The sequence below is a fragment of the Triturus cristatus genome, chromosome 1_1 (assembly GCF_964204655.1).
Source record: "Triturus cristatus chromosome 1_1, aTriCri1.1, whole genome shotgun sequence".
Classification (NCBI taxonomy): domain Eukaryota; kingdom Metazoa; phylum Chordata; class Amphibia; order Caudata; family Salamandridae; genus Triturus; species Triturus cristatus.
The window spans coordinates 451,932,260-451,946,119 of NC_140579.1; positions in this window are offsets into that span (position 1 = coordinate 451,932,260).

The following is a 13,860-nucleotide window of genomic DNA, read 5'->3' on the forward strand; positions in this document are numbered from 1 at the left end:
AATTCTAAGCGTACTTACCAGTAACTTGTATTTCCTTCCATAGGAATCCATTGTATGGTTTTCACCAGAAAAGATTCTAAGTGTCCAATTTTGAAACGTACAAATATTCCTCTAAAATCAGCCGAACTACGAATTCCGATTTACTCAGCTGTAATGAGGAGAGAACCCAGGGCTGCATCTTTTTTAGCCCAGCACTGACTCTGAAAAGTAATTCTAAGCGTACTTACCAGTAACTTGTATTTCCTTCCATAGGAATCCATTGTGTGGTTTTCACCAGAAAATTTTCTGTGTCCATTTTTGAAACGTACAAATATTCCTCTAAAATCATGAGAACTACGAATTCCGATTTACTCAGCTGTAATCAGGAGACGACCCAGGGCTGCATCTTTTAACCCAACACTGACTCTGAAAAGTAATTTCAAGCATACTTACCAGTAACTTGTATTTCCTTCCATAGGAATCCATTGTGTGGTTTTCACCAGAAAATTTTCTGTGTCCATTTTTGAAACGTAGAAATATTCGTCTAAAATCAGCCGAAGTACGAATTCCGATTTACTCACCTGTAATCAGGAGAGAACCCAGGGCTGCATCTTTTAGCCCAGCACTGACTCTGAAAAGTAATTCTAAGAGTACTTACCAGTAACTTGTATTTCCTTCCATAGGAATCCATTGTGTGGTTTTCACCAGAAAAGTTTCTTAGTGTCCAATTTTGAAATGTACAAATATTCCTCTAAAATCTGCCGAACTACGAATTCCAATGTACTCACCTGTTATCAGGAGAGAACCCAGTGCTGCATCTTTTAGCCCAGCACTGACCCTGAAAAGTAATTCTAAGCGTACTTACCAGTAACTTGTATTTCCTTCCATAGGAATCCATTGTGTGGTTTTCACCAGAAAATTTTCTGTGTCCATTTTTGAAACGTAGAAATATTCGTCTAAAATCAGCCGAACTACGCATTCCGATTTACTCAGCTGTAATGAGGAGAGAACCCAGGGCTGCATCTTTTTTAGCCCAGCACTGACTCTGAAAAGTAATTCTAAGCGTACTTACCAGTAACTTGTACTTCCTTCCATAGGAATCCATTGTGTGGTTTTCACCTGAAAATGTTCTGTGTCCATTTTTGAAACGTAGAAATATTCGTCTAAAATCAGCCGAAGTACGAATTCCGATTTACTCACCTGTAATCAGGAGAGAACCCAGGGCTGCATCTTTTAGCCCAGCACTGACTCTGAAAAGTAATTCTAAGAGTACTTACCAGTAACTTGTATTTCCTTCCATAGGAATCCATTGTGTGGTTTTCACCAGAAAAGTTTCTTAGTGTCCAATTTTGAAATGTACAAATATTCCTCTAAAATCTGCCGAACTACGAATTCCAATGTACTCACCTGTTATCAGGAGAGAACCCAGTGCTGCATCTTTTAGCCCAGCACTGACCCTGAAAAGTAATTCTAAGCATACTTACCAGTAACTTGTATTTACTTCCATAGGAATCCATTGTGTGGTTTTCACCTGAAAATTTTCTGTGTTCATTTTTGAAACGTACAAATATTCCTCTAAAATCAGCCGAACTACGAATTCCGATTTACTCAGCTGTAATGAGAAGAGAACCCAGGGCTGCATCTTTTTTAGCCCAGCACTGACTCTGAAAAGTAATTCTAAGAGTACTTACTAGTAACTTGTATTTCCTTCCATAGGAATCCATTGTGTGGTTTTCACCAGAAAAGGTTTTTAGTGTCCAATTTTGAAAAGTACAAATATTCCTCTAAAATCAGCCGAACTACGAATTCCGATGTACTCACCTGTTATCAGGAGAGAACCCAGTGCTGCATCTTTTAGCCCAGCACTGACCCTGAAAAGCAATTCAAAGCGTACTTACCAGTAACTTGTATTTCCTTCCATAGGAATCCATTGTGTGGTTTTCACCAGAAAATTTTCTGTGTCCATTTTTGAAACGTACAAATATTCCTCTAAAATCAGGAGAACTACGAATTCCGATTTACTCAGCTGTAATCAGGAGACAACCCAGGGCTGCATCTTTTAACCCAATACTGACTCTGAAAAGTAATTCTAAGCATACTTACCAGTAGCTTGTATTTCCTTCCATAGGAATCCATTGTGTGGTTTTCACCAGAAAATTTTCTGTGTCCATTTTTGAAACGTAGAAATATTCATCTAAAATCAGCCGAACTACGAGTTCTGATTTACTCACCTGTAATCAGGAGAGAACCCAGGGCTGCATCTTTTAGCCCAACACTGACCCTGAATTGTAATTCTAAGTGTACTTACCAGTAAGTTGTATTTCCTTCCATAGGAATCCATTGTGTGGTTTTCACTAGAAAGTTTTCGGTGTTCATTTTTTAAATGTACAAATATTCCTCTAAAATCAGCCGAACTATGAATTCCGATTTACTCACCTGTTATCAGGACAAAACCCAGGGCTGCATCTTTTAGCCAAGCACTGACTCTGAAAAGTAATTCTAAGCGTACTTACCAGTAACGTGTATTTCCTTCCATAGAAATCCATTGTGTGATTTTCACCAGAACATTTTCTGTGTCCATTTTTGAAATGTACAAATATTCCTCTAAAATCAGCCGAAATACGAATTCCGATTTACTCACCTGTAATCAGGAGAGAACCCAGTGCTGCATCTTTTAGCCCAGCACTGACCCTGAAAAGAAATTCTAAGCATAGTTATCAGTAACTTGTATTTCCTTCCATAGGAATCCATTGTGTGGTTTTCACCAGAAAAGTTTCTTAGTGTGCAATTTTGAAATGTACAAATATTCCTCTAAAATCAGCCGAACTACGAATTCCAATGTACTCACCTGTTATCAGGAGAGAACCCAGTGCTGCATCGTTTAGCCCAGCACTGACCCTGAAAAGTAATTCTAAGCGTACTTACCAGTAACTTGTATTTCCTTCCATAGGAATCCATTGTTTGTTTTTCACCAGAAAATTTTCTGTGTCCATTTTTGAAACGTACAAATATTCCTCTAAAATCTGGCAAACTACGAATTCCGATTTACTCAGCTGTAATCAGGAGAGAACCCAGGGCTGCATCTTTTAGCGAAACACTGACTCTGAAAAGTAATTCTAAGCATACTTACCAGTAACTTGTACTTCCTTCCATAGGAATCCATTGTGTGGTTTTCACCTGAAAATTTTCTGTGTTCATTTTTGAAACGTACAAATATTCCTCTAAAATCAGCCGAACTACGAATTCCAATTTACTCAGCTGTAATGAGGGGAGAACCCAGGGCTGCATCTTTTTTAGCCCAGCACTGACTCTGAAAAGTAATTCTAAGCGTACTTACCAGTAACTTGTATTTCCTTCCATAGGAATCCATTGTATGGTTTTCACCAGAAAAGATTCTAAGTGTCCAATTTTGAAACGTACAAATATTCCTCTAAAATCAGCTGAACTACGAATTCCGATTTACTCACCTGTAATCAGGAGAGAACCCAGAGCTGCATCTTTTAGCCCAACACTGACTCTGAAAAGTAATTCTAAGCGTACTTACCAGTAACTTGTATTTCATTCCATAGGAATCCATTGTGTGGTTTTCACCAGAAAAGGTTCTTTGTGTCCAATTTTGAAAAGTACAAATATTCCTCTAAAATCAGCCGAACTACGAATTCCGATGTACTCACCTGTCATCAGGAGAGAACCCAGTGCTGCATCTTTTAGCCCAGCACTGACCCTGAAAAGTAATTCAAAGCGTACTTACCAGTAACTTGTATTTCCTTCCATAGGAATCCATTGTGTGCTTTTCACCAGAAAATTTTCTGTGTCCATTTTTGAAACGTACAAATATTCCTCTAAAATCAGCCAAAGTACGAATTCCGATTTACTCAACTGTAAACAGGAGAGAACCCAGTGCTGCATCTTTTAGCCCAACACTGACCCTGAAAAGTAATTCTAAGCGTACTTACCAATAACTTGTATTTCCTTCCATAGGAATCTATTGTGTGGTTTTCACTAGAAAGTTTTCTGTGTCCATTTTTGAAACTTACAAATATTCCTCTAAAATCAGCCAAAGTACGAATTCCGATTTACTCACCTGTTATCAGGAGAGAACCCAGGGCTGCATCTTTTAGCCCAGCACTGACTCTGAAAAGTAATTCTAAGAGTACTTACCAGTAACTTGTATTTCCTTCCATAGGAATCCATTGTGTGGTTTTCACCAGAAAAGTTTCTTAGTGTCCAATTTTGAAATGTACAAATATTCCTCTAAAATCTGCCGAACTACGAATTCCAATGTACTCACCTGTTATCAGGAGAGAACCCAGTGCTGCATCTTTTAGCCCGGCACTGACCCTGAAAAGTAATTCTAAGCGTACTTACCAGTAACTTGTATTTCCTTCCATAGGAATCCATTGTGTGGTTTTCACCCAAAAAATTTCTGTGTCCGTTTTTGAAACGTACAAATATTCCTCTAAAATCTGGCGAACTACGAATTCCGATTTACTCAGCTGTAATCAGGAGAGAACCCAGGGCTGCAACTTTTAGCCCAACACTGACTCTGAAAAGTAATTCTAAGCATACTTACCAGTAACTTGTACTTCCTTCCATAGGAATCCATTGTGTGGTTTTCACCAGAAAATTTTCTGTGTCCATTTTTGAAACATAGAAATATTCGTCTAAAATCAGCCAAACTACGAATTCTGATTTACTCACCTGTAATCAGGAGAGAACCCAGTGCTGCATATTTTAGCCCAATACTGACCCTGAAAAGTAATTCTAAGCGTACTTACCAGTAACTTGTATTTCCTTCCATAGGAATCCACTGTGTGGTTTTCACCAGAAAATGTTCTAAGTGTCCATTTTTGAAACGTACAAATATTCGTCTAAAATCACCCTAACTACGAATTCCGATTTACTCACCTATAATCAGGAGAGAACCCAGGGCTGCGTCTTTTAGCCTAGCACTGACTCTGAAAAGTAATTCTAAGCGTACTTACCAGTAACTTGTATTTCCTTCCATAGGAATCCATTGTGTGGTTTTCACCAGAAAAGGTTCTTAGTGTCCAATTTTGAAAAGTACAAATATTCCTCTAAAATCAGCCGAACTACGAATTCCGATGTACTCACCTGTTATCAGGAGAGAACCCAGTGCTGCATCTTTTAGCCCAGCACTGACCCTGAAAAGTAATTCAAAGTGTACTTACCAGTAACTTGTATTTCCTTTCATAGGAATCCATTGTGTGGTTTTCACCAGAAAATTTTCTGTGTCCATTTTTGAAACGTACAAATATTCCTCTAAAATCAGGAGAACTACGAATTCCGATTTACTCAGCTGTAATCAGGAGACAACCCAGGGCTGCATCTTTTAACCCAACACTGACTCTGAAAAGTAATTCTAAGCATACTTACCAGTAACTTGTATTTCCTTCCATAGGAATCCATTGTGTGGTTTTCACCAGAAAATTTTCTGTGTCCATTTTTGAAACGTAGAAATATTCGTCTAAAATCAGCCGAACTACGAATTCTGATTTACTCACCTGTAATCAGGAGAGAACCCAGTGCTGCATCTTTTAGCCCAACACTGACCCTGAAAAGTAATTCTAAGTGTACCTACCAGTAACTTGTATTTCCTTCCATAGGAATCCATTGTGTGGTTTTCACTAGAAAGTTTTCGGTGTTCATTTTTGAAATGTACAAATATTCCTCTAAAATCAGCCGAACTATGAATTCTGATTTACTCACCTGTTATCAGGACAGAACCCAGGGCTGCATCTTTTAGCCAAGCACTGACTCTGAAAAGTAATTCTAAGCGTACTTATCAGTCACTTGTATTTCCTTCCATAGGAATCCATTGTGTGCTTTTCACCAGAACATTTTCTGTGTCCATTTTTGAAACGTACAAATATTCCTCTAAAATCAGCCGAAATACGAATTCCGATTTACTCACCTGTAATCAGGAGAGAACCCAGTGCTGCATCTTTTAGCCCAGCACTGACCCTGAAAAGAAATTCTAAGCGTAGTTACCAGTAACTTGTATTTCCTTCCATAGGAATCCATTGTGTGGTTTTCACCAGAAAAGTTTCTTACTGGCCAATTTTGAAATGTACAAATATTCCTCTAAAATCAGCCGAACTACGAATTCCAATGTACTCACGTGTTATCAGGAGAGAACCCAGGGCTGCATCTTTTAGCCCAGCACTGACCCTGAAAAGTAATTCTAAGCGTACTTACCAGTAACTTGTATTTCCTTCCATAGGAATCCATTGTTTGTTTTTCACCAGAAAATTTTCAGTGTCCATTTTTGAAACATACAAATATTCCTCTAAAATCTGGCGAACAACGAATTCTGATTTACTCAGCTGTAATCAGGAGAGAACCCAGGGCTGCATCTTTTAGCCCAACACTGACTCTGAAAAGTAATTCTAAGCATACTTACCAGTAACTTGTACTTCCTTTCATAGGAATCCATTGTGTGGTTTTCACCTGAAAATTTTCTGTGTTCATTTTTGAAACGTACAAATATTCCTCTAAAATCAGCCGAACTACGAATTCCGATTTACTCAGCTGTAATGAGGAGAGTACCCAGGGCTGCATCATTTTTAGCCCAGCACTGACTCTGAAAAGTAATTCTAAGCGTACTTAACAGTAACTTGTATTTCCTTCCATAGGAATCCATTGTATGGTTTTCACCAGAAAAGATTCTAAGTGTCCAATTTTGAAATGTACAAATATTCCTCTAAAATCAACTGAACTACGAATTCCGATTTACTCACCTGTAATCAGGAGATAACCCAGAGCTGCATCTTTTAGCCCAACACTGACTCTGAAAAGTAATTCTAAGCGTACTTACCAGTAACTTGTATTTCCTTCCATAGGAATCCATTGTGTGGTTTTCACCAGAAAAGGTTCTTTGTGTCCAATTTTGAAAAGTACAAACATTTCTCTAAAATCAGCTGAACTACGAATTCCGATGTACTCACCTGTCATCAGGAGAGAACCCAGTGCTGCATCTTTTAGCCCAGCACTGACCCTGAAAAGTAATTCAAAGCGTACTTACCAGTAACTTGTATTTCCTTCCATAGGAATCCATTGTGTGGTTTTCACCAGAAAATTTTATGTGTCCATTTTTGAAACGTACAAATATTCCTCTAAAATCAGGAGAAATACGAATTCCGATTTACTCAGCTGTAATCAGGAGACGACCCAGGGCTGCATCTTTTAACCCAACACTGACTCTGAAAAGTAATTTCAAGCATACTTACCAGTAACTTGTATTTCCTTCCATAGGAATCCATTGTGTGGTTTTCACCAGAACATTTTCTGTGTCCATTTTTGAAACGTAGAAATATTCATCTTAAATCAGCCGAAGTACGAATTCCGATTTACTCACCTGTAATCAGGAGAGAAACCAGTGCTTCATCGTTTAGCCCAACACTGACCCTGAAAAGTAATTCTAAGCGTACTTACCAATAACTTGTATTTCCTTCCATAGGAATCCATTGTGTGGTTTTCACTAGAAAGTTTTCTGTGTCCATTTTTGAAACGTACAAATATTCCTCTAAAATCAGCCAAAGTACGAATTCCGATTTACTCACTTGTTATCAGGAGAGAACCCAGGGCTGCATCTTTTAGCCCAGCACTGACTCTGAAAAGTAATTCTAAGAGTACTTACCAGTAACTTGTATTTCCTTCCGTAGGAATCCATTCTGTGGATTTCACCAGAAAAGTTTCTTAGTGTCCAATTTTGAAATGTACAAATATTCCTCTAAAATCTGCCGAACTACGAATTCCAATGTACTCACCTGTTATCAGGAGAGAACCCAGTGCTGCATCTTTTAGCCCAGCACTGACCCTGAAAAGTAATTCTAAGCGTACTTACCAGTAACTTGTATTTCCTTCCATAGGAATCCATTGTGTGGTTTTCACCAGAAAATTTTCTGTGTCCATTTTTGAAACGTACAAATATTCCTCTAAAATCTGGCGAACTACGAATTCCGTTTACTCAGCTGTAATCAGGAGAGAACCCAGGGCTGCAACTTTTAGCCCAACACTGACTCTGAAAAGTAATTCTAAGCATACTTACCAGTAACTTGTACTTCCTTCCATAGGAATCCATTGTGTGGTTTTCACCAGAAAATTTTCTGTGTCCATTTTTGAAACATAGAAATATTCGTCTAAAATCAGCCAAACTACGATTTCCGATTTACTCACCTGTAATCAGGAGAGAACCCAGTGCTGCATCTTTTAGCCCAACACTGACCCTGAAAAGTAATTCTAAGCGTACTTACCAGTAACTTGTATTTCCTTCCATAGGAATCCATTGTGTGGTTTTCACCAGAAAATGTTCTAAGTGTCCATTTTTGAAACGTACAAATATTCGTCTAAAATCACCCTAACTACGAATTCCGATTTACTCACCTGTTATCAGGAGAGAACCCAGTGCTGCATCTTTTAGCCCAGCACTGACCCTGAAAAGTAATTCAAAGCATACTTACCAGTATCTTGTATTTCCTTCCATAGGAATCCATTGTGTGGTTTTCACCAGAAAATTTTCTGTGTCCATTTTTGAAACGTACAAATATTCCTCTAAAATCAGGAGAACTACGAATTCCGATTTACTCAGCTGTAATCAGGAGACAACCCAGGGCTGCATCTTTTAACCCAACACTGACTCTGAAAAGTAATTCTAAGCATACTTACCAGTAACTTGTATTTCCTTCCATAGGAATCCATTGTGTGGTTTTCACCAGAAAATTTTCTGTGTCCATTTTTGAAACGTAGAAATATTCGTCTAAAATCAGCCGAACTACGAATTCTGATTTACTCACCTGTAATCAGGAGAGAACCCAGTGCTGCATCTTTTAGCCCAACACTGGCCCTGAATTGTAATTCTAAGTGTACTTACCAGTAACTTGTATTTCCTTCCATAGGAATCCATTGTGTGGTTTTCACCAGAAAAGTTTCTTAGTGTCCAATTTTGAAATGTACAAATATTCCTCTAAAATCAGCCTAACTACGAATTCCAATGTACTCACCTGTTATCAGGAGAGAACCCAGTGCTGCATCTTTTAGCCCAGCACTGACCCTGAAAAGTAATTCAAGTGTACTTACCAGTAACTTGTATTTCCTTCCATAGGAATCCATTGTGTGGTTTTCACTAGAAAGTTTTCGGTGTTCATTTTTGAAATGTACAAATATTCCTCTAAAATCAGCCGAACTATGAATTCCGATTTACTCACCTGTTATCAGGACAGAACCCAGGGCTGCATCTTTTAGCCAAGCACTGACTCTGAAAAGTAATTCTAAGCGTACTTACTAGTAACTTGTATTTCCTTCCATAGGAATCCATTGTGTGCTTTTCACCAGAACATTTTCTGTGTCCATTTTTGAAACGTACAAATATTCCTCTAAAATCAGCCGAAATACGAATTCCGATTTACTCACCTGTAATCAGGAGAGAACCCAGTGCTGCATCTTTTAGCCCAGCACTGACCCTGAAAAGAAATTCTAAGCATAGTTACCAGTAACTTGTATTTCCTTCCATAGGAATCCATTGTGTGGTTTTCACCAGAAAAGTTTCTTAGTGTCCAATTTTGAAATGTACAAATATTCCTCTAAAATCAGCCGAACTACGAATTCCAATGTACTCACCTGTTATCAGGAGAGAACCCAGTGCTGCATCTTTTAGCCCAGCACTGACCCTGAAAAGTAATTCTAAGCGTACTTACCAGTAACTTGTATTTCCTTCCATAGGAATCCATTGTTTGTTTTTCACCAGAAAATTTTCTGTGTCCATTTTTGAAACGTACAAATATTCCTCTTAAATCTGGCGAACTACGAATTCTGATTTACTCAGCTGTAATCAGGAGAGAACCCAGGGCTGCATCTTTTAGCCCAACACTGACTCTAAAAAGTAATTCTAAGCATACTTACCAGTAACTTGTACTTCCTTCCATAGGAATCCATTGTGTGGTTTTCACCTGAAAATTTTCTGTGTCCATTTTTGAAACGTAGAAATATTCGTCTAAAATCAGCCGAACTACGAATTCCGATTTACTCAGCTGTAATGAGGAGAGAACCCAGGGCTGCATCTTTTTTAGCCCAGCACTGACTCTGAAAAGTAATTCTAAGCGTACTTACCAGTAACTTGTATTTCCTTCCATAGGAATCCATTGTATGGTTTTCACCAGAAAAGATTCTAAGTGTCCAATTTTGAAACGTACAAATATTCCTCTAAAATCAGCTGAACTACGAATTCCGATTTACTCACCTGTAATCAGGAGAGAACCCAGAGCTGCATCTTTTAGCCCAACACTGACTCTGAAAAGTAATTCTAAGCGTACTTACCAGTAACTTGTATTTCCTTCCATAGGAATCCATTGTGTGGTTTTCACCAGAAAAGGTTCTTTGTGTCCAATTTTGAAAAGTACAAATATTCCTCTAAAATCAGCCGAACTACGAATTCTGATGTACTCACCTGTCATCAGGAGAGAACCCAGTGCTGCATGTTTTAGCCCAGCACTGACCCTGAAAAGTAATTCAAAGCGTACTTACCAGTAACTTGTATTTCCTTCCATAGGAATCCATTGTGTGGTTTTCACCAGAAAATTTTCTGTGTCCAATTTTGAAATGTACAAATATTCCTCTAAAATCAGCCGAACTACGAATTCCAATGTACTCACCTGTTATCAGGAGAGAACCCAGTGCTGCATCTTTTAACCCAACACTGACTCTGAAAAGTAATTTCAAGCATACTTACCAGTAACTTGTATTTCCTTCCATAGGAATCCATTGTGTGCTTTCACCAGAAAATTTTCTGTGTCCATTTTTGAAACGTAGATATATTCGTCTAAAATCAGCCGAAGTACGAATTCCGATTTACTCACCTGTAATCAGGAGTGAAACCAGTGCTTCATCGTTTAGCCCAACACTGACCCTGAAAAGTAATTCTAAGTGTACTTACCAGTAACTTGTATTTCCTTCCATAGGAATCCATTGTGTGGTTTTCACCAGAAATTTTCTGTGTCCATTTTTGAAACGTACAAATATTCCTCTAAAATCTGGCGAACTACGAATTCCGATTTACTCAGCTGTAATCAGGAGAGAACCCAGAGCTGCATCTTTTAGCCCAACACTGACTCTAAAAAGTAATTCTAAGCGTGCTTACCAGGACATTGAATTTCATTCCATAGGCTAACATTGACTGGTTTCACTTGGAAATTCTTCGAAGTGTGGAATTTTGGAACTTACAAATATTCCTCTAAAATCAGCCGAACTATGAATTCCGTTTTACTCACCTGTTATCAGGAGAGTCCTCAGTGCTGCATGTTTAAGCCCAGTACTGATCCTGAAAAGTAATTCTAACCGTACTTACCAGTAACTTGAATTTCCTTCCATAGGAATCCACTGTGTGGTTTTCAGCAGAAAAGTTTCGAAGTGTGGAATTTTGGAACTTACAAATATTCCTCTAAAATCAGCCGAACTTCAAATTACGATTTACTCAACTGTTATCAGGAGAGAACCCAGTGCTGCATCTTTTAGCCCAGCACTGACCCTGAAAAGTAATTCTAAGTGTACTTACCAGTAACTTGTATTTCATTCCATAGGAATCCATTGTGTGGTTTTCAGCAGAAAAGTTTCTAAGTGTGGAGTTTTGGAACTTACAAATATTCCTCTAAATCAGCCGAACTACGAATTCTGATTTACTCACCTGTTATCAAGTGAGAACCCAGTGCTGCATCTTTTAGCCCAGCACTGACCCTGAAAAGTACTTCTAAGCGTACTTACCAGTAACTTGTACTTCCTTCCATAGGAATCCATTGTGTGGTTTTCAGCAGAAAAGTTTCTAAGTGTCGATTTTTGGAACGTACAAAAATTCCTCTAAAAGCAGCCGAACTACGAATTCTGATTTACTCACCTGTTATCAGGAGAGACCTCAGTGCTGAATCTTTAAGGCCAGTACTGATCTTGAAAAGTAATTCTAACCGTACTTACCAGGAACTTGAATTTCATTCCATAGGCTAACATTGACTGGTTTCACTTGGAAAATCTTCGAAGTGTGGAGTTTTGGAAGTTACAAATATTCCTCTAAAATCAGCAGAACTAGGAATTCCGATTTACTTACTTGTTATCAGGAGAGAACTCAGTGCTGCATCTTTTAGCCCAGCACTGACCCTGAAAAGTAATTCTAAGCGTGCTTACCAGGACATAGAATTTCATTCCATAGGCTAACATTGACTGGTTTCACTTGGAAATTCTTCGAAGTGTGGAATTTTGGAACTTACAAATATTCCTCTAAAATCAGCCGAACTATGAATTCCGATTTACTCAACTGTTATCAGGAGAGAACCCAGTGCTGCATCTTTTAGCCCAGCACTGACCCTGAAAAGTAATTCTAACCGTACTTACCAGTAACTTGTATTTCCTTCCATAGGAATCCACTGTGTGGTTTTCAGCAGAAAAGTTTCGAAGTGTGGAATTTTGGAACTTACAAATATTCCTCTAAAATCAGCCGAACTTCGAATTACGATTTACTCAACTGTTATCAGGAGAGAACCCAGTGCTGCATCTTTTAGCCCAGCACTGACCATGAAAAGTAATTCTAAGCGTACTTACCAGTAACTTGTATTTCCTTCCATAGGATTCCATTGTGTGGTTTTCAATAGAAAAATTTGTGTCCATTTTTGAAACGTACAAATATTGCTCTAAAATCAGCCGAACTACGAATTGCAATTTACTCACCTGTTATCAGGAGAGAACCCAGTGCTGCATCTTTTAGCCCAGCACTGACCCTGAAAAGTAATTCTAAGTGTATTTACCAGTAACTTGTATTTCCTTCCATAGGAATCCACTGTGTGGTTTTCAGCAGAAAAGTTTCAAAGTGTGGAGTTTTGGAATTTACAAATGTTCCTCTAAAATCAGCCGAATTCCGAATTCCGATTTACTCGCCTGTTATCAAGAGAGAAACCAGTGCTGCATGCTTTAGCCCAGCACTGATCCTGAAAAGTAATTCTAAGCGTACTTACCAGTAACTTGTATTTCCTTCCATAGGAATCCATTGTGTGGTTTTCAGCAGAAAAGATTCTAAGTTTCGATTTTTGGAACGTACAAAAATTCCTCTAAAATCAGCCGAACTACGAATTCCGATTTACTCAACTGTTATCAGGAGAGACCTCAGTGCTGCATGTTTAAGCCCAGTACTGATCCTGAAAAGTAATTCTAACCGTACTTACCAGTAACTTGAATTTCCTTCCATAGGCTAACATTGACTGGTTTCACTTGGAAAATCTTCGAAGTGTGGAGTTTTGGAACTTACAAATATTCCTCTAAAATCAGCCGAACTACGAATTCCGATTTACTCACCTGTTATCAGGAGAGACCTCAGTGCTGCATCTTTTAGCCCAGCACTGACCCTGAAAAGTAATTCTAAGCGTACTTACCAGTAACTTGTATTTCCTTCCATAGGAATCCATTGTGTGGTTTTCAGCAGAAAAGTTTCTAAGTGTCGATTTTTGGAACGTACAAAAATTCCTCTAAAATCAGCTGAACTACGAATTCCGATTTACTCACCTGTTATCAGGAGAGACCTCAATACTGCATCTTTAAGCCCAGTACTGATCCTGAAAAGTAATTCTAAGCGTGCTTACCAGGACCTTGAATTTTATTCCATAGGCTAATATTGACTGGTTTCACTTGGAAATTCTTCGAAGTGTGGAATTTTGGAACTTACTTTTATTCCTCTAAAATCAGCCGAACTACGAATTCCGATTTACTCACCTGTTATCAGGAGAGACCTCAGTGCTGCATGTTTAAGGCCAGTACTGATCCTGAAAAGTAATTCTAACCGTACTTACCAGGAACTTGAATTTCATTCCATAGGCTAACATTGACTGG